Source organism: Ursus americanus, chromosome 4 (assembly GCF_024610735.1).
Source record: "Ursus americanus isolate L20-20 chromosome 4, mUrsAme1.1.p, whole genome shotgun sequence".
NCBI lineage: Eukaryota > Metazoa > Chordata > Mammalia > Carnivora > Ursidae > Ursus > Ursus americanus.
Genome location: NC_142130.1, coordinates 60434275 through 60457472, shown reverse-complemented (window position 1 = coordinate 60457472; position 23198 = coordinate 60434275). Strand labels below are relative to the sequence as shown.

The window sequence follows — 23198 nt, the reverse complement described above, 5'->3', positions numbered from 1 at the left end:
GTCCTGGGAATCTAGTTTGTTTTAATATCTTTGTTTGCTGTTACATTCTGAAAAAGAAATTGAATTTCGTATTCTCTTTGTAGCCATTCACTACATCTCAAACCATGCAGAAGAAATGAATATACTTTATACATAAATTAACCTTTCTAACAGTGTGAATGGAAAATAGCTTTTTGGTTTGATGATAGACATAATCTATAGAAAAAAGCTTAATGAGAGCAAAAGCTACACTCTAGCCTCATACTTCTCCATGTTATTTAGATCCTTGGCAAGCACCATCAGAAATATCATTGCTAAGTATGGTTTTGAAAGTTCTAAAATCGAAACAACATAGTAGATACTACTCCTTACATACATGAGGGGAGAGAAATCTCAATAGTTTTTATAATCCACTTTAAATCATATTTTGTCTCTATGGTATTCTTTGTGACATAGGATATTTGTGAAAATTATTATTTTTTTAAATATATATTTTTTTAATCAGAGAGATACAGAGCACACAAACAGGGGGAGTGGCAGGCAGAGGGAGAAGCAGGCTCCCCACTGAGCAAAGAGCCCGATGTGGGACTCGATCCCAGGACCGTAGGATCATGATCTTAGTCGAACGTAACCGCTTAACCAGCTGAACCACTCAGGCATCCCTGTGAAAATTATTTTAAATAAAATAATAATGGCCTAACTCAGGAGGAATTTCAAAATTGTCCAGTCTCTCTAATTTGGTCTCTATGGAACCAGTCTCTGATATCCATACCAGGAGAGAAATAGATATGTTTCCTTCTTAATAATATGTATGAATTTATGCAGAACTATCTCATAAAATATGACATTGGGCAAGAAACTTAATCATTAGATGTTTGGATTTTAAATAATTTTCGTATGTTTTAAAATCTTATTGAAAGTTACAAGAAATAGAAAAATAAGTATCAGTAAGGCAAATAGAATCACATAAAAGTATTAGTAGAAGTAAAGCATACAAACTTATTTTATATGCTGTCTTGAGGACAAACTCGTAGAAGAATAAAAGAGTCACATAAAGTTGTAATTCAGCAAGTTCACAATGAATCAGAATTGCTTTATTTTTAACCTCATTCTAATTTACTGAACTACTTTTTAAAGTAACTATTATGTTATTCAATTATATTCCAAGTTTACTCCTAGAGATAAGGATATTTATTTATTTATTTATTTATTTATTTAGTGAGAGAGAGCATGCACAAGGTGGGGGTAGGGACAGATGGAGAGGGAGAGAGAGAGAATAATAAGTAGGTTCCATGTTCATTATGGAGCTTGTCATGGGGCTTGATCCCACAACCCCAGCACTGCGACCAAAGCCAAAATCAAGAGTAGGACATTCAACTGACTCAGCCACTTAGGTTCCCCTACAGATAAGGATTTATGTGAAAGTTTTATAACCTTGAATCTTGTTTATTACATTGAAGGATGTCAACAGCACCTTTTTGATATAGTAATGCTTTATCATCACAGACTTTCTCAGCATTTAAAAATACTAGTTTCAGAATGAGATACATATATATAAATAGCAAATTATTTTAAGACAAAGATCTTAAAGTTAAGTCAACAAAAATAATTGTAGTAGACTTGGAGATGGTCCACAAAAATGAGATGTGATTGTAATTTAAAGGGGGGATGATTTTTTTAGTGATGTAATTTAAAGGTGAAACATTTTTTTATATCTTGACGTTTGCCGATATTTCCAGGTGACTTTTGGTTTCCTTTCTTTTCACAATCACAAAGTCTTTGTGTATTCGGATTATTAGACAATGTGTAGAGGTATTCTACTTTCTTCTGATTTATATATTTAACAAATACTTGTTTAAATATATTAGTTTGGCATTACTGTACTATGTCTTAAAAATCCAATACTCAACCAATTAATTCTGTATTTGGTTCTTGGATGTAATTTTGCTGTTGCTGTCGGTGATGATGCTGGTGTTTCTTGTGGTGGCTATGGTTTCCTTTTTTTGTTTTTAATTTTTCAGTTAGCTTTCTAGTAAGCTTGTGGGCTGGTCTGAATAGCGTGCTATGACTCTCACAAATCAACATTTTAGCAGCAGTGCTTCTGTTCAGGCTCAGAGAGGAACAGTAATCCTCAGAAAAGAAGCAGATGAAAAGAGAGCTAAACAAACTTCATGTATTTCATGAGATCAGTTTTGTTTTTTTAAATTTTTTCCAAATAATATTGTGTAATCTTTTTTACAAAAGATGGGACAACACCTTGACGTACCCACTACAGGGAACACACATGTAGCTAGATTTTAAACATCTCAGGACAATTTTATAACACAATGAGCAGCAACCATAGGTTTTCAGTTTCCTAACACAAAAGAAAACAAGACTCATTGACCTTATTTAAAAGAATATTTAATGAGTGCCTATTTCACTCTAAGCATTGTATCAGAACTCACCTTTTCTTTTAATGTCATTACTTACTAGATACCAGTGTGTTTATTTGCTAAGTCATGTCTACAAACTATCTTATTTATTCCCCCAAATAACCTATAGGTACCTATTATTATTATCTACATTTAAAAAAAATGAGAACAAAGCTTTCACAGGTTAAATATCTTGCCTTAGTTTCTTTAATGAGTGAGTGTTGGATTGGAGTTCTGAAACCAGGCAGTCTGATTCCAAAGGCTCCCATCTTAACCTCAATCCACACTGCTTCCCTGTGATTTAGTCCAGTGGTGACAGATACCAAGAAACCCCGTAAGGACACAAATTCTCCTGGAGTTAAGAGTACTGTACATTGAAAGAAGAGTAGGACCACAGTGAGTTGGCATAAAGTAACCAAGAATCTGTTAATATAAGGTTTAATATAATTCAGTTTATTTCCCACATCTTTGTTTCTAGAATTTTTAGAAAGAAGAGTTACCTGCAAAAATATAATATTTTGGGAAGACTAAGCCTAGCCTGAGCGATATCTAATAAAATATGGATATATATAGATTACTAAACATCTTAGATATATAAAAAGAAAGTCTATCAAATTTAATTCAATAAGTGTTTTTGACCATCTGCACTAGACACAGGGGAAACATGGATGGATTATATCTACCTTACAGGTAAATATGTGAAAGACAAATACATAATGAAAGACAAATACATAAATGAATAATTTTAATGCAAGACAGACCAATCAGTCTTGTACCAGGGGTACAAAGGACTTTGGCAATGTAGGGGAAGGAGAGATTAATTTTGAGTATTTCCAAATTCCTAATGGAATTTGTTCATTAATGATGAGAAGCCTTTGCATTGACAGATTTGGATCATCACTGTTTGGACTAAGGAAAAGAGGCTAACTATCTTACATAGCTTACTCATTCCAGAAGATAAAGTTTATAATTTATTTATTGAACCATTATCTTAAAATCTCAAAATGGGTAGAAGTCCCATTAGAGTTTTGTGTTCTGATCTTATTCCACAAGGAGGCTTTATAAAGGAGCTAAATTTCATAATCAGGTCATTTGTTCTGACTTTAGTAATGAAATATTCTGAACTATTTATTCTACTGTAGATGGATTGGGATAGTTAAAGTTTGGTTAAGTAAATGCTGAAAATATGACAATATCCATTTGATAGTAAAAAATATTGATAAAGACATTTTACTATAAAAAAATCACCAATCAATTTCAGAACTACAATTAAAACCAAAGGTATCTTTGTAAACAGGACCAGAATTCTAACCATAGCATTACATTTTTCTTTTATATAATGCAAACTTTCACAACAATACACTTTTCCTGAAATGAAGTCGTGGAAAATATCTTTTGAGCATTTATTCAATTATTCAACAATTATTGAGTCTGTAATATGTACCAAATCCTGTGTTGCACACTAAAAAAGACAAAGATGAACATTATCCCTGTTAAATTAGTTTGGTTCATAGTTCAAAAATCTGTGGGTGTGTTGGGGGGGTAAATAGTTTGGACTTTGTTTTTAAAGAAACATTGATCTTTAACTGAATTATTAAACAGAGCTCAGTTAATGACAGCTTAAACTAAAAATAAGTTATTAGTGTTAATGAGGAAGGAGGCATTGGTGTGGGAGGATATAAGTGATAGGAAATTAAAATTTTCTACAATAAGATGCTGTATGTTCCTGGTCTTCTTTACTCTGCTAAGAAAGAATGAACACGGGAAAGCTAAGAATAGAAAGTGGTGCACCTTTCTCCTTTAAGGATTGGTTAGAGGGAGAAAATAAGAAAAGAGTGAAAGAAGTATTGGTAGAATTGCATGCCGTGCAAACTGCAAGTGCAGAAAAAGGGAGAATGCTTACTATAATAAGTTTGGTAAAATAGAAATGCACATAAAAAATAACTACACATGCTAAAACTGATAAAGAGTAATGTAACAATTAATAAGAAAAGTAAGAAATCATGAATGAGACTTCATTTTTCTGGTAGTTTCTGTAATATATAATTTTAAAATATGGCTTTAGTTTAAATAGGTTTTCATTTTAATGATAGAGGAAGAAATCATGGTATCTCTTTTAATTTACTGTATGTGGCTTAAGCATTTAGGCCATGTTTCTGGTCTCTGGGTGAACTGGCTGGATGTGGTCAAATTGCAGGTTGAGTTGTTTTTAGAGGATTTGATAAACCTCTTTTAAAACGGTAACATTAAATATTAAAATCATAAACCTTAATCATCTGCTGTTTTCAATCATTAACATTCAAAATATACTTGATTTATTTCGCTAGGGAAATCATTTGTATTTCTTACGTCCCAGCACAATTCTTTAAACTTTTTAAGATTGGAGATGTGAAGAAATTTTGCATTAATGCCAAGAGAACCTTGTGAAATTTATTATTATATTTTCAGTCCTGGCTAATGAATTATGCTATCTGCCTTGATTTAGTTAGGAGAGAAAAAATGAGAATGCTAATGGATTTTTATATAGTCAATTAATTACATTTGAGGCAGATACCAGGACGTTACTATAAATATTCCTGCTCCTACAAACTTTGTTTAGACTTAATGTACCAAGTACCTTATTAATGTCACTGAAGAATCTCTTGCTCTGTGTTTTATCTCTTTGCATTCATTGTGGAATGCAAACTTTGTTCCTTGTTTTTGTACATTAGCAGCTTACTAGAAAAGTGTGTTTGATGTGATGTATGAAGACAGCTAGACTTTTTGATGATTATTGATAATTATGTTTGTTTCACCTAGGACTTAGGATATGAGTTCTTATTCTCCATTCATTCCTCTGTCAATTCAGAAACTCTCAAAGAAGCTGTCAAGTTTTCAACAACAAAAGGATTTGGAGATTCTGATTACTCTGACAGAGGAGGTAGAGAAAATCGAAAATCTCATTCGAAGTTTCTCACCTACTACTGAGTCTGTTTGCACCTTCTGGAACTGCAAGGAGTTCAAATGGTTTAATGAATTCAGAAGCATTTCTTTCCGGGGCACGTGGGGCCTCAGTAGGTTAAGCATCTGACTCCTGATCTCGGCTCAGGTCTTGATCTTCAGGTCCTGAGTTTGAGCCCAGCACTGGGCTCCACGCTGGGTGCTGGGCGGTAAGCTTAGTTATAAATAAACAAACAAACAAACAAAGAAGCATTTCTGTCCAGTTTTCAGACTGGAAGTTACTTGAAGGAAGGGGCCACATTTTGTCCTTTTTTAGGAACATCATGCCTAGAACTAGCAGAGTATAATTAAGTTTTCAGTTAGATACTTACTGAATGAATACTTACTGAATGAACTATTCCAACCACGCATTCTTAGAATGTAACTTCTAGAGAGAACATGCTTTACGCTATTTATCTTTGGATCTACTAGGTCTTTCAGACACGTAACGATGTTCATTTCATCTAATTTGAAATGAGCACATTTGACTGTTAGGTCACATACAGTTCCAACAAGTTAAGACTAGATCGACCTAACTATCTTGATACTAATTAATGAATTAGTACTTTATCTCACCTATTCATTAATTAGTATCTGGTACCTGAGAGAATACCTTTTCTCTTTTATGAATTTATGATGAATATTGTTTTTCTGACTTGCAAAAAATCAATTGACTATCGTACCTATAATAAAGCAAAGTTCAAACTATTTATATAGATGCTGAAATAATTTTTGTTTTACACGCCTAGTACTTATTGACTTATCCTTTAATTACTGCACTGAAATTACTCATCTTTTAATTATTGCACTGCAGTTTCTTACCTTGAATTATGAAAAACTTATTTGTTTTCCCAGAGTTTAAAATGATAACCCTCCATTCCCACTTTGCCGTGAACAGTTGCACACCCTTGACTTTTCAAACCAATGCGTTTATTTTAATAAAAAAATATGCCACTGATAAGTAATAATGTACATAATTCTCAAGTAAACAGATACATTTGACAGCTTTATAATAGTTATAAAACTCTTGATTTATACAAGTGTCTGTGTCTTCTCACCAATTTGTATAATAAGTTCTGGTCCCATTAACACCATGCAGAACTCTTCCCCCCCCCCCCCCATTTGCCCTCAAATTTCAGTTTGCATTTAATTGTTTTATTTAGCAAAAGGCTCTTGTCACTGACAAATGTTTGAGTGCTTGGACTCAAGAGCACCAGAAATGCTGCTTATCAATTGTGTGGCTAAACAGTTTGAACCTCAGTTTCTTCCTCCATAAAAGTGTATTTGAACATCATCATTATTGCATTATTGTTAGTCATCGGGGTCATTGGAATGTGTAATCTTCCTTGCTTTCTTGTTTCATCTGTGTTAAGACAGATGGGATAAACCCGTCCATTCAACAGCCTCTCTCTAACCTTAAACCTTACGGCTTAAGGATACCTTAAGGGGGAGAAAAGATCTTTAATGAATGTATTTATTCATTATTTATTCATTGGTTGTCGTTTTCCTTTCCTGAGGAGACTTCATTTTTATTTTCATTAAGCTTCTAGGCTATTCAATCATAGGTGATATTTCCTCCACTCTCCTCTTGTTAGCTTTTATTTTTCTTCTTCTTAACATCAGTCACTCTTGATTTTTCCCATCTGGTATTTGACTTCGTCTCTTATTCCTTCTAGCATTTTTTTTCCCCTGCTGATTATTCAAAAACAGCCTTAAAGTTAGAGATGGACATTTTTATTATTGTAGATCCAGAAAAGCTTTTATGTTTTAACTGATTTAAGAAAATATAGTTTAGGAACAAGCAAACAACAACAATAGCAAAATAAAATAAAAATTCTACATTTCAAAAATGTTAAACCCAGAAGTTTTTCACTGTGTTATGTCCTAACGTTTCATTGTATAAAAGACTAGCTTAGGTAATGGGGGAGGTTATAACAATAAATAATGTTCTTGCCTAGAAGGAATCACGTGAATCAAAAAAACATAATCAAGTAAGTAAAAATATTTGTCAAAATATTTTACTTGACTCTGTGTAGAACTAACCATATCTATTTGATTTATTTTGGGTATTTATTATGTATATTTAAGAATCACCCGAATATTAAAAAAAAGAAAAAAGCAGTGAAGAAAACAGTATAAATTGTATGAAGTAACTGCCAAATGTGTTTACATGAATTACTATATGATATTACTGGAAACTTTCAATCAAATTATGTCAATGTACCATCTAAACAGTAATTAAATAAAAAGTCCTTTAAAATATGAAAAAGAGAGGAAAAACAAGAGAGTGTATTTGGCTTGTGAGTTACTTAAGTATTGTAGTTCATTTCTGAGTCTGTATAAAAACAAACAGTATAAATTTAAAGCATGGATTTTTGCATATTTAAGATACTAAAAAGAAATGTGAGTTCTTTGTTCTGTACAAACACCAAACAGATTATTTTGAGCAATCAGAGACAATTCAATTGCAAACATATTAGAAGAGATATGACTGTCATTAATTCTAAGGAGTAGAATGAATTCATGTCTAACGATTGGAATAACTCATAATTAATAAGTACAAGTTAGGTGATCATCAATGAAACCACTATAAAAGACCTTAAAAATCACAGGCAGTGTTTCTAGAAATGTTAGTAACAGTCTAACACAGGATTACAACTAAATGAGAATTACAGCCTGTTAGTAAAATGTGGGTTATTTTACCTAATACAGGCTAACTTTAGTTATATAATCTTGTCAATTCCATTGTTCAAAGAGGGAAAAATAATAAGACATTTGTTCTTTAAATATGTCTTTTTCTAGTCTTTGTCTTGAGCTGGAGGGCCATTTTATAGGTCAGTATTAAGATATTTTCCCAAGGTTCTAACCCACTTCACAATCATCCCTTGTCAAATAGCCATAGAGTATTTGCTTTTAGGATATCATTCTTTTTTTCTCTTACTATGCTAAAATCTGTGAGCTTTCAGATACTTTGGTCTAGTGTTTCAAAGGTGGAAATAATTATTTAGGCAACACCTGTATGCCAAATATATAGTCTTTGGGGAACACAAATAATTTCCTCATTGGAGTAGTTTGAGAACTGTCTGTGGAAAAATGAGGATTGTGCTTCCCAATACAGTATTTACTATGAGAATCTAAGACATGGGAAAAAAAATAATTTCAATTGCAGAAAGTAAAATAGCTCTAATTTTACTTGAAAGAAGTTGTTTTTGTCATCACATTTTCAGTCTCATTTTTAGAAGAAGATCAGGACACTTTTGTATACCACTCACTAAATATCTGTTAAATGCAAACCCATCTGAAAAGTGATTATAATTTTCCGAGGAAAAGACATATCTAAGCCCATTTCTCTGTGAGAGGTGGAATATTAATTATTTTGAATATATAAAATTAGAGTTATTTGGCATCTTAATATGTATGACCTTGTTGGATAGCTCGTGGATCTGACATCATAATATACCATCAAGTAGCTGAGCTCTGAAGGAGCTCTTGAAATTTCATTTCTTTACTTAGCCTACTTTGGGGTTCATATAGACAGTCTTCCTTATTCTGATGTGCCGCAAGTAATTTAAAGCTGATACATAATCTATAGCTTCTGTAGAGAATATTCATCTTTAATTTTTCAACGTGCTTTTTCTTTCCAGCTCTTCAGAAAGATTCTATATTTTAAAGATTCAAAGATTCTGTATTTTAAAATTTGAAGAATCCCATTAATTTTGTTCAGAATGCAGGTTATGATTCTAAAAAGAGATTATTGAGATTTCATTAACTTTTCCAGTTTGTTTCATTGTTTTTAGTCAACGCCTCTCAGAGGAAGGGAAACCAAACCTTATGCAAAATAAACTAAGAAGTAGATCGTTTTCTCCCTCTTGAGATACTTAGATTCTGTGAAAGGCATTGGTAATGGTTTCACAAAGATTGCTTTGCAAGTACAGATTTGTTGTGCACTTTCCACCTTCTTTCCTGTGATTTCTACCCCCCCCCCCCGCCCCGCTTCTGTCTGTGTTTGGAGTTTTGACAATCCCTTATTAGTTCCAGAGTAGAACTTATAAGAGCTAATAAGGGTTTACATTACAGCTCTGACAGCTGGCACTAAACTTTAATAGAAAGCAATTGTAGAGAGAAGTATAAGTTTTGATAATGTTTGATGAAAGTGCTCCTAAAGTGAGAGCCATTTGGAAAGAATCATGACTAGAGAGACTGCATGTATACTCTGTTCTTGTAGCTTCTCATCTTCCAGGATGTGGACAAAACATCCTGTTGGCAGATAACAGTAATCACTTATGGATGTCTCTTTTAGGGAACAGAATCCGTGATATCATGTAGGAAAAATGTATTTTCAACTTTGGTCGTGTTGTTATTTACCACTCTTCCAGTAGTCCTCTGAGACATGTCGCTGTTGATTGCCCTTTAGAAACACTCACAGTGCTGGACTTCTAATCACAGATTTGATCTGTAAGAAGAGACCCAAAGATTCCAAGGGTGAGTTGAGACCATAAAACTCATAGCCATCATGTGAACAGTCACAGACTTTTTGTTCGATAAAAAATAAAATAAAAATAAGAAGTAAGAATGGCTTCTAATAGTGAAAGACCCTCCATGTAAAATATTCCTGAATTCTCTGTTCAGTGGTCAGTACAATGCCACAAAAGGTTAAAAGTGGTTGCTATAATTGGGAACAGCTGCTGCTTTTTGACATGAAGACTTACTTTCAACAAAAAAGAGAAAACATATGCTATGGGACGAGAGAATACCATTCTTGAATTAATGCATAAAGAACATGTAAAGTTTTCTGAAACTCAGAAATGAATCTGTATATATAAATGGTTGGAAAGGAACATTTTTGCTTCTCTGGTAGTTATTAGAGAGGACAATCTATATTTCAGAGATTTGGACCCACTTGCTGCCTATCTCATGCTGCTATATTGAAGATGGGATATTCCAATCTATCAGTCAACATGTGTAAAGGTTTTATGGCATCCAGAGTTGATTAATGACCTGAATGGGGGGGGGGGGGCGGACAGTACAGTTCTTGCTCCCAAGCACCTTGGATTCTAAAGGGTAGCTGAACTGAATTTATGTTAAAAGGAAGCAAGGACAATATCCATAAGCTCATAAGGAAAAAAAGTGGAGTAAGCATAAAAGATGAATATTGCTTAGAGACTCATCAAAATGTGTTGCTAAGAGGTAATAAATGGAGAGGTTCAATCTCTGTGGAGTTAAATATTCCATCATTTATTCATTTTCATCAAACAAAATGTAATGAATACCTACTATACCAAGTATCCACTGGAAATAGGGAATGAACACAACAGAAAAATGTCCCTGCCCTCAAGGAAATTAGATTTTCATGGAAATATCACGAAAAAAAATGCTAATGCAGATTCTTTCATTGTACCACCCATAGAATTTTAAAGCACAGACTAATTTCTCAGCCCAGGTGATTTTGCCTCCAAGGGCATATGGCAATGTCTAAAGAAGACATTTTCAGTTGTCACAGCTTGGGGTGGGGATTGCTACTGGCATCTAGTGTTTAGAGGCCAGAGATGTTGCTAAATATCATGCAATGCACAGGGCAGCCTCTATAACACAAATTATCCAAGCAAACCATGTCAAGGTTGAGAAGCATAAATTAAGGCTAAACGTTCAAATTACACATTAGCAGAACCTAAGTTGGAACCCAAGCTCAAGCATCTCATGATGGTACCTCAGGACTTACCCTTTCTGGGATCTACTTAGACATTACTTAGAAATTTCTATAACTTTTAAAGGCATATGGAGTCTTACTAACTACTTAGGTAAATGGAAAGTGACACTTAAGCAAAGAAAACCCAAACTAAGATTCTTTATGTGAGAGAAAGAATAAAGATTTCGGGAATATTCACATGAAGGTGGATATTTTAAAGGAGCAAAAGAATATTACTTGCACGGAGCTGGAAAAAGTGCCTGACATTCAGGGGCTGGAATTTGGTAGTACACGGACTGAGAATGTGAACAGAGTCATAAAAGAGATATCAAAGACAAAGCATTTGGAGATTGAGGGTGTTTCCTTAAGCAAAGAGTTCAGACAGCTGCTATGGAGTTAGTTCCCTTTTAGGATGCTCTGACGTGCTGACATGAAATCAAATCTGACTTTTGATTCCCTTCTTTCTGTAATGTGATACGAATGCAAAGATGACAGGTAGATGTGGTTATTTACAGGGCATATTGTATTAATAATCTTGGTATAAAAAGTTCCTTGGTTCTAATTTTAAGACGGTTCCTTTTTGATACTAGAGCAGCACCTTAACATCAGCGGTGTCTGTCTCCTGACTTACAGCTGAGCTCGGTGCTTTATTTTATCCTCCCAAATGCCGGTGGGGAAGGCACCATCAGGTTCTCATTTCCCAGGAGAGGAGACTAGATACGCTGAGAAATTGGACAGTTGGTAAGTGGTGGAACTGGAATTTGAGTGCAGAACACTTGTGTGTGGCCAGTGTTCCCTTGAGCTCCCTAGTGAGGAGGACCAGAGGACGTGAGGAACCGGAAGTCCACCATCCTGTGTTTTTAGAAACAGCCTGTGCAACTCAGGGCTGGAGTTGTTATAAGATGCTTTTGAGGATGTCATTCAACACTTTTCACTCCGTCCACTTTCTGAGACCCGTCGCTGACATTGACTTTGGGCTCCCATGCCAGGAATGCTTGTGTTCCTCGGGCTCTACTGGCTTATTTTCACTTCTGGAAACTGATTCATGTCATGGTCATGGTCATGGTGTCTTGTTTGCATTCTCTATAAAAGAACACAGAATCGTGTCTTCCTACATCCTACAAATAGCTATGCCCTTGCAACATTCCTTTTTGATGCTAAACACAATTTTTTTTTCCACATGAAATGAGAAATTTATTTAGGCAAGCGTAAAATAACAAGGATGTTTAGGAATTTGCAGAACAGAGGGCAGGTTTTTGTTTTGTTTTGTTTTGAAGTTCCAGTATAGTTAACATACAGTGTTACATTAGTTTCAGGTGTACAATATAGTGATTCAACAATTCTGTGTATTACTCATTGCTCATCAAGGTAAGTGTATTCTTAATCCCCTTCACCAATTTCTCCCACCCCCTCCCCCAACCTCCTCTCTGGTAACCATCTGTTTATTCTATAGTTAAAAGGCTGTTTTTTTTATTTGTCTCTTTTTCCCCCTTTGTTCATTTGTTTTGTTTCTTAAATTACACATGAGTGAAATTATATGGTTTTTTGTCTTTGACTTATTTCACTTAACACAATACTCTAGCTCTATCCATGTCATTGCAAATGGCAAGATTTCATTCTTTTTTATGGCTGAATAATAGTTCATTGTATATGTGTATACATATACATACACCACTTCCTCTTCATTCATCTGTTGATGGACACTTGGACTGCTTCCATAATTTGGCTAGATAAGGCTGCAGTAAACATAGGGGTGCCTATATCTTTTTGAATTAGTGTTCTCATATTCTTTGGGTAAATACCCAGTAGTGGGATTTCTGGATCATAGGGTAGTTCTATTTTAACTTTTTGAGGAACCTCCATACTGTTTTCCTAAGTGGCTGTACCAGTTTGCATTCCCACCAACAGTGCACGAGGGTTCCTTTTTCTCCACATCATCATAAACACTCACATAACAATTTTATTTTTTCCTCATATATTTCCTTTGTATTCTATTCTTCAGCTTTCAAAAAGTGTTTTATGGTTATCTATTGCATCCTGAATTGTAGGTATCCTGACTCAAGGATGAGTGATAAATACATTTGAATTGCCATGTATTGATTGTCAAGTATGTACTCAATGATTAACATACCATTTAATGCTCAACAAAAACCTTAGAAAGTAAATATTGTTAGCCATATTTACCAGGGCAGAGCTAAGATAATTTACTAATTTGCCCTGGTTCACAATGCCAGGTTATAAACACAGGTCTAATTCTGAAACCCAATCCTTTTTATACTATAATAAGCTAATATTTTTCTTTTGATGATACTTTCTAAGTGACAATAATGTGAAAATTTACAAGTTCTTGCACCCAAGGGAGTGGCAAGAGAATGTGGTTTTTAGAGTTCAGAAAAAAAAGATTGGCAATAGTTGCTTAAAGAGGCAAGAACTTCATTCATTAACATAATCCTTCCCTCTTTTATTCAGTATGGAACTGGGTAAGACTATAATGCAAACATGTTTTAACAGGGTATCTGTGGCCTTTATTTTCCGTGCATGTGGAACTGAGTCACACCTCTAATTACCTCTGCTTCTATTTCCATTGCCCCTGCTGTTGCTGAGGACATGACTGATAGGAGATGATGGTGAGTGGGGAACCAGGACCCAGAAAATACTCACTATGTGCCCAATGTGTATGCTTGCACAATATGCTTCTTTATTAGTTTGACAGATCTCCAAGTGGCAGATTGGTAATGAATTTTGGAGATGGCTGACATGTCTGCTACACCTATTGGGTATTTTCAAAGCTCATAAACACTGAGATACATACATGTATGTATGTGTGTATATATATATATACATATATATATGTATATGTAAATATTAATGCAGGTATATGTATACGTGTGTGTAAGTGTATGTGCCTATAGACATATGAGACATGTACATATATGCATGTATAGGTGCATACATGGATGCATAGTAAATATATCCACATACATTCATTAGTGCTCTATACTTAGCATATACATATAGTTATTATAATATGTGTACTTATGAATATACTTAAACATCTTGTTTCTAAAAGAATTCAGGACGAGTGACGTATGGAATAGAGTATCAGACTGAACTTCAGATGGTGTTGGACTGCTGCATACATTCTTATTGTATTGCTTTTAGAAGGAGGCAGCACACAAAATACGTTAATAAATATATTATGCATATCTTTAAAATTTAAATAATAAATCATTACACTCTTTTAGGTAAATAAATATGGCTTAGAATGTACATGCTTCCTAAATTAATAATCAGGTTGTTTTATATGAAGATCGCATATGAAACTCTTTTCTTTGGAAATGTTACTGGTGTCATAGATTACAAAGTTCTGTGTTGCTATCAGAAATTTTGTGGGGCGCCTGGCTGGCTTACTTGGTTAAGTGTCTAACTCTTGGTTTCTGCTCAGGTCATGATCTCATGGGTCCTGGGGTCAAGCCCTGGGTCGGGCTCCATGCTCAGCAGAGAATCTGCTTGAAGATTCTCTCCCTCTGCCCCTTCCCCCCTCCTCTCTCTCTCTTTCTCTCTCTCTCAAATAAATGAATAAATCATTTTCTTAAAAAGAAGTTTTGTGAACTTTGAAACTTTCCAGAATATAAAGACTTGTATAAAACAACTATTTCATTAATACAGTAAAACTCCTTTAAAATGTTGATGTCCAAGTACAGAAGTAATTCCCAAGGGCTTTTACTTTATATAGTTGTTATGTTTTAGTGACAAGATATACACTGCTTTATATCCAAATCTGTGTAATGATGATGGGTGGGATAATGGTATTCTATTTGTGCTTCAATGCAGAGCTACTGGGGAGAAGAAGCTGGAAGTAAAACCAGACTATATCCTTCATAAGGTTGATGGTTACTCTTATTAGTGATGAAAAGGAAATGAGAAAATACATTGGCTTGCTTTTTATTAAGCACAGTAAGTAAGGAGATGAATGTTTGAAAGCTCATTGAGCTGCCATAAAAAAATTTAAACATTGTTCATATTGGCTAGTAGCCAAGCTCATGCTGTAAACTCCAGACAAGGGTCAGCACGGCGGAGGAATTGTCAGCTCTATTCATAGAGGATGGTCTCTGTACACTCTTAGTCCAGTAATAAACCTGAGATTTACTCAGCACAGTTGTGGGATTACATTTGTTTTAGATGACTTGATATACATCTAAATTCACTGCAAAAATCCCATAAGATTCCTTAGCATAAGATGATGGGGCTGCCTGATTTTATATACTTGAATCTTATTTACATCATTTTATTATAATAGATAGATAGATATCTATGTTTCATTTTTACATGCCTTGACCTAGAATATTTTTTTAAGAGTCAGAGTTAGGAGAGAAATATAGAAATAAAATATTGATAACAAATCGGGTACTAAAATATGGGTATTGATTTTTTTAAGTGAATAAAAAGCAAACTTTGTTATTGTTCTAGATTGTGAACTTTCTAAGTTTAGCAGCTGTGCTTTCTACTCTTTTATGAATCCTTTCTGAGCTTCATTCACAATCTGTGTACAATACTGACATCTTTTTATATGAATATTGGTGGGTCCTTTACTTACTAATATTTTTGCTTCTTTATTAACATATGCACTGTATCAATATAAAATAGGAAAAATGGAACGATAGTAAAATGTGGGTGACTTTCTTGAATGAAGGCACACATGTTGGGTATAGGACCACACATGTCTAGGTATTTGCTATGCCCTGACCTTTTGTGGTTTTAGAAACTGCATCACTCCTTCCTACACTTTATAAAATAGAGACATAATCTAAATATTTGACAAAGTATCGAAACTTTCAGGGCAGAGGAGTTGAAATAGTTAATCTAACAATAAAATGATAAAACAAATTCTACTGTTTTGTTTAACACATAGTTTTCCTCACACCAGTTAGTTTATCTTTAAATATGTTTTTACCTTCCTTTTTATCTTTTTGTTAGAAGAAAGCCTACAAAAAGGAAGTGACAGGAAAGTAATTGCCTTAATTTCTGAAGAAGGAAGTGTGCTCGAAATAGCCACTAGTTTATATTAAAGATACAGTCACCCTTACTAAGTGCAGACGGTCTAAATACTCTAAAATATTGAAAAAATCGACAATGAAAATCGTTATTTAATTTCTCATACACAATAAAAAGGCTTCTATGATTTGTGAGATTACCATCCCAATTTAAACAAAATAAAAAAATAAATGAATTGAAAAGACAATGGATTGCCTTCCAAAAATACAAATAGACAATGAAAAGGCATTTGGAAATTGTTATCTACAGCTGAAATGATCCATCCTGGAATATCTATCTTAAGATGTAATGATTTGAAGGGTTGTAACTTAGTAATTACATTTTATTTGCTGTTATTCATTTGCTGCTCAGTTATGGTACATGATTATATGTTGTTGCTTAGATGATTGTAATGATAAGATAAAAATGCCCTTACAATCTTCCTATGTCTGAGGAGCTCAGGGAATATATTCTATGAACCTCTGAGCACCCTTGATACTTCCTCTGAAGGCTTTTGGTATGTTCAAAACAGTTTTCTGAAACTACACTGGGTTTGAAAGTAGGCTGGATGGAACTTTTACATATTCTACCAACTGTAAGATTTTATACATCTCAATCACTCACATATTTCTATATTTCTTTTAGTTTAATAATTATCAGATTCTTTAAGTAGATGGCAGTTCATAAAATTAGAACATAATAGCCTGCTATATTTTCTAAGATACATTTTTCCCCCAAATAATTGTAAAGAAAACACCCTTGCTAAGTGTTAAGTAGGGTGGCAAATACGTCTTGTGGGTTTGCCACAAGTTTGTGTAGTGAAGTTCTTTATTCCTATGACAACACTGAGGCCCCAGTCATAGTCTGCCTTACTTTAGACACATAACTTGTTGAGTAAGTCAGTTTCAAAGCTGATAGGAGATGAAAATCCAAATGTTGGAAAAGGGGAAAGTAGCATAAATATAATAAACATCACAACTGGCAGCCTGGGAATAGGACAAGAGGCAGAAGGGCTGTGATAACATACACAAGTGTTCACATTACATCTGCCTGGGGCCACTGTGGGGCCACAGCCGGGCCGATGCCTTCCACGGCTGAGTTAAACTCTGAGTGGATCTCAGGATAGCGAAGTCCATGAAACAAGGAGAAATATCCCTGGTTGTGGACTTAAGGTATCAATAAATGTTTAAATTATATTCTCTCCACTCTGGTAACGAATTAATTAGTTGCACATTTTACAACGTCTCTTTCACAGAAGACAATGATTAGAAGCATCGTTGCTTTAATTGTTATGATTGGTATAAATCGGAAGGTCTGGATTTTATCTTGACTCTACCTCGTATTCACTATGTGACTGTGGGGAGAAGACTTAACCAATCTGGGTCCATTTCCTCACGTATAAATTGGAGATAAGAAGAGATAACAAAAGCATCTCCTTTGTGGTGTCCTTAGGAGGATAAAGTGAGATAATGTTTATAAAGTATTCAACACAGACTCTGACACAAAGTAAGTACTTAATAAGTGCTAGCTTTTATAACTAGAATAAAGCCTTAGTTACGGGTGGTTGAGGGAGGTGGGGAATCAGCTATCTAGAAAGATTTGTTTGTTTGTTTTTCCCAAGTTCCAGGAATCCAGAGAGCCAAAAGTTTGCTATATATTAAATAAAAGGCCAAAACAAACAAAATAAAATTTAACTAAACAGTACACTGTTTGTCTTATAACATCCAATATTTCTGTGCTCAAAATTGAGAGATCTTTAGTTCCTATATATTTAGAGCTTAGACTAATCCACGATTGGATAGTTTTTCAGAATCAAATAGCTTTAGTTGGTTTAGTAATTGGTTTTGATGGTCTGTCTAACATGGTTCAGGGTTGTTTCTTCTAAAACAAGTCATGTCATACCATACTGAATTCTTCGTACATTCTGAATTACCTTGCTGTGACAGCGTTTTTCCCTCTATCATGTAGAAAACCAGTTCTTTTTCGGGCCAAATAATTAGCTACTTTGCAAATATCATAAAGTTTGAAGCTTACGCATGATTATTGAGACTTTAATCACACTTCAATCCTTCAGATGCATTCCATTGTATAAGACTGTGAGTAAGAGAGGGAGGTGTAGAAATAAGTATGGTAATGTGTGTATATATAGGTAGTATTAAAAAACAAAATTCACCTGAGTAAAATTTGAAGATCATATTGGATTTATTCAATGATTCATAAATTGGGCACCATCCCATCTAGCAAATAGAAAGGAGCTCCAAAGAGCTGTACAAAGTATGGAAAGCTTTTATAGGCAAAACACAGGGTGAGCAAAGGGAAAGAGTGTATTGTTTCAAACAAGGTCATCTTCCTTTGAGGGACAGAAGGGGTCTGTGGGCAGATTACCACTAGGGCTGACTGGAAAATTCCAGTTTAACTGGTTTAAGATTACCTTCCTAGGAGACATTTGAAATTTCAATTAGATTAGATATTAAATCTTGGTTTGCTGACATGGGGTTTAGCATGAGTGACTACATTTTGGGTCTGTTGTCTCTTTTTTTAACAGTAGGAAAGCAGAGCACAAATTATAAGGCAGAGAGAGAAAGAGAGAGACTACACATGTATTACACAAATTTAGTTAAAAATGTTCATAAGAGAGAATTAAGTGAAGACCTGATAATCAGTCATTGCATCTTATACGTAAATCTTCAGTCAAATATATAATTGGTGTCTGTTATAAATAGTATGCTTATTCATTTATGTAGTACTTTTAAATTATTATTTCTAAGTGTTTTCAGTTTTTTGTTTTTGTTTTTTTTAGCAGAGACAGAAGTTCTCACATTGAGATCTTAATTGTGGCTAATAAGTGCTAAATCATTATTTTCTAAGTGAATTGTTTCAAATTGCTTTTGAGAAATAACTAATAGTCTTTCTCTTGGAAATTCTGGAAATTCGTCTCCAACTTCAGAGGTAGTCTCGTTTAGGTATTGAAGAGAGAAGCCCAAGAGATCACTCTCAGTTCTGATTCCTCATTTATCAATCTTAATTTATTTCCTATGTGTTTCTTGAGTAAATATTAAATTGAAGTAAGGAACTTATATATCACTGAAGATTGAATATTTAAGTCAGTATTCAGTATGCTAAGGAAAACATCTTATAAGTCATAATATAAATTTAAATCTTGGAACTTGGACTAAAATTCCTCAAGTGTCCTTCCAGGAACAACTTGTAAGTCCTATTTGTATGTTCCCAGATATTAGAGGGGTGATTGATTCATAGATTTACCTGTGATTTCAGGAGGCTGAAAATTATTATTTTATTCATTTAAACTCTTCAGGGAAATTTATTGTAATAATTCAGAGCAAGGATATCCCAGAACATGATGACTATTATTTTGGGCAGTTTATTTGTAATGTCCCATATCCAAGAATGACTAACTCCTATATTAGGTTGTTTAAACTGGAAAGGTCAAATGACTTAAGCTTCCAAAAATTTATTTAGCAAATTTCACATTTGCTTTCAGCACTGTGGTTCCTTTCACCACAGTACATACATGTTAAGGCTATAAGTACAGTGAATTTACAAGGTTAATTATAGTGTATTGTGCATAGCAGTCATTTTGTTGGTAGTTCAATATTATGTTTGGCATGTGTGATAACATTGCAAAGTAAATTTGCTGTAACTTTGATTTTGGTATCCTTAGTTAGAAATGGCTGCTTTGTTAAGACACATGGTCCCCAGATAAAATGCCTGCTTAGATTCACTTAAGAAAAAGTTTCTGCTGAAAATAGTTTCACCTATTGGTGAATATTCATGGACAGGGTAAGTGTGTAATTGGCAATGTGTGGTTAAGTGGTACATAAAAATCTAAAAAGAAAGCAAAATATTGAAGACAAAAACATGACTGAAATATAGTGTTCTTTGGAAAAGAAATTGTAAAAATGCAAATGGGAAAGCCTGTCAATATAGTTATAGTAGATTAATTTCTTGGTGTTAATAAAACAGTGTATGCACAAGTTCATTGTACTATAGTGCTCTTGTCAGATGAGAGCACTTGTCATGTTTTCAACGTGTTTGGGAATAAATATTGAAAAGCATAATAACAATGCCATGTTCATTTAAATACAAATTTTGTGTATGTACAATTAGAGACACTTTAGAAATTATGAATTTTATATATTGACTGCTAAATTCAAGGCATTGTGAAAAGTACTGTGTACAATGTAACACCCGAGTAATCTATAAACATACACAAGGAAGGATGTACAGCAGTTTCCAAACTGAAGTACATGTAAAGTGGAGACTCCTAGAGAATGTCCAAGGGGTACATGTACATTTATGGTTTTAAGGAAATTAACCTTCACATACTCAATTATCATATGTATTGATGTGAGAATTTGTGTTTAAGCCCAAATTCTCAAGCTAGTCTCTTTTCACAACTGCTCTTTTCATTCTTTTCTAAAGAAAAGCATTCCCTTCGGGCTGGTTCTGAAACATTAAGGTGCATTGTTCTTTGGATGTAAGTGTTACATAGGAATTACAAACTTGGTGTTGAGGATGTGAAAATAGGTGTGTATCAAATTCTATTTCAGATCAAGTGCCTTTCAGTTATTTGTTGTGATTCAAGATGAAGGAAGACCTAATAAATTGTCAGTTGTTTATTTTTACATGATAGTGGGTATCAAATCACTATGGTATTTAGATTCCACTGGGTGCATTTAAAAGAGTGGTGTAACAGCTTTATTTTTAAATGTCAATATTTACAATATTCTGGAAATTACATCATTCCCAGTTATTTATACTAGCGAGGAAACATTTTAAATGCCAACTTACAATATATGAGTCAGCGGTATAGGTTTTAAAAGATTATTTTAGGGTGCACGTGTGTAATAAAAGTTAGAAATTCATAGATCTAGGCCAACAACTTTATATTAGTAATGAAGATATGGAGATCCAGAGCAATTAAGTATGTTATGAGTTAGAAGCAGCATTTGGCTAGAAGGTTCTATAGAAAAGAGAAAGGTTTCATTAAAGATGTAACATTGAAGCTAAATTTTACTGAGTAAAAATGGCCTCTTAAGTCAGTGTAAAGTTTTGAAGATAGGAAGTGTCTTCACCTAGATTTATCACTTCTATCCCTGAACCATAGAAAATTTTAGTTTGCTTGAATTTATAGTGTTTATTGGAATGTTATTGGTATGTACGGATGTAAAGTTATGTTGGGGCTGGATGGTTTAGGCCAAAGATTTTTAACTTTCTTCTAACTTGTCAGATGAGAGTGTAAGGTTGTGTGTAAGGTTAGCTGTTGAAGATTTTTTTAGTAGAATGAAGGAGAAAAATAGTATAAAGCTAACAAGGAATTTAAGCATCGTGCTAGATGATTTTGATCATCTCGGAAGAGGTTAGTTGATCAAGACACTTAGGTAAATAAATCAAGTGTCTTTTTATCTGGCTTTATCTTCTTTCAGTTTTACAGTATGGCTCCATCCCACCCCCACCCCAGATACATACAATTGAATCTAAAATTGTTCCTAAAAAGGCTTTATTGGGGTTCCTGAATGACTCAGTCCATTAAGTGTCTGCCTTTGTCTCGGGTCATGATCCTGGGATTATGGGTTTGAGCCCCACATCGAGCTCCCTGCTCAGTGGGGAGTCGGCTTCTCCCCCTGCCCTACACCCCGCTCGTGCTCTCTTGCTCTCTCTCTCTCCCAAATAAATAAGTAAAATCCAGAAAAATAAAAAATTGAAAAATAAAAAACTAAAAAGGCTTTATGTTCCAGGCGCTGGTCTTTATTTTAAAGCACAAGCATGGTGGCTGGCCATCATCACTGGCTTTCTCCATGCCTAAATAACTATACTTCTGTAATATTCTTTCTACCATATTACATTGATCCTAAATAAAAGCAATTCATTAAATACGCAAAAACATCTTATTTGGTATACATCTCCCCCCATATTTCTAATACTTGAATTTACCTAAGAGAAGGAACATTAGAAGAACACATAATTTCCTCTTTTTTTTTTTTTTTCGGTTCATGGAGGAAAAAAAAATTAAGAAAAATAAACCATGGTGCTATTTGGAAAAATATTTTGGAATGTGGCATCTGAGAATTAAAAGCAAACTCAAGGAAGAAAAGGAAATATCACGAGACAAAATTTTTAAATATTGGACACATATTTGGCATGCCTGCATTTATTTTAAAGGCAATTTACCTGCGGGTAAATATACTTTCTCTGAATGCAAAAATTATTGCAGAACTGGTACTTTCTGGATCTGGAGGTTTGCACCTCCTCTTCATGAAATTAACCAGTGAGTGACCACTTCTGTCTGCTTTTTTAATTAGGACCTGCCCCCAATGTATCTTTCTTGCTCACTCTTGCACTCGCTCTTGCTCTCTCTGTCTCTCATTTTTTTTTTTTTTTTTTTTTTGACTAAGGGTTGTCCTCAAAAGTCTATTTTTACTGCTAAGCTCACTTCCTTCTGGGCTCCTCCTAAACCTCTATGGTCAAGCAAAGATTCATCTTTTTTTCCCCCCTTCTTGGGACTTCATGCAAAGGTTCTTTCAAACTCCACTGGTAAATGCTGATTTATTTATTTATTATTATTTTTTAATTTATTTTTTTAATTTAAATTCAATTAATTAACATATAGTGTATTATTAGTTTCAGAGGTAGAGTTCAGTGATTCATCAGGCTTACATAATACCCAGTGCTCATTACATCACGTGCCTTTTGAGGGTAGGAACCCATGTCTAATTGGACTTTGCCTTTGTACCAAGTAGGCAGATAATGCCCATGGGAAAGAGAGATGATAATCAAAAATACCCAGGGTTTGGTGTGCTCTGCCTGGCTGCAGAATTCCTTGTCCCACTTTTTCTTTAAATTAGATATACCCTTTAAATTGACTATAGCCAACACCAGAACCCCTCAGTCTGCCTCAGAAACTCCTGCAGGGCCTTTCCAGCAGACACTTTGTTCTCTTCTTCAACTTTTTTCCTAACCTCTGTACTCCCAAGGCAGAGGGAAGTGCTCCCTCCTCTGTGCTCCAGTGGTCCTCCTAACAAGTGACTGTAACTATTTTTGGAAGCACGTTTTTGTGCGCCCCTTGAGTAAGGCCAAGGTCTTCT

At 34.3% G+C, this 23198-nt stretch overlaps 1 protein-coding gene across 2 annotated transcripts in view; it reads left to right on the top strand.

The window, feature by feature from the left end:
- EPHA3 (EPH receptor A3) overlaps positions 1-23198 on the top strand; it is a 349268-nt gene that overhangs the window by 97421 nt on the left and 228649 nt on the right. The gene's annotated exons all lie outside the window — the stretch shown is intronic.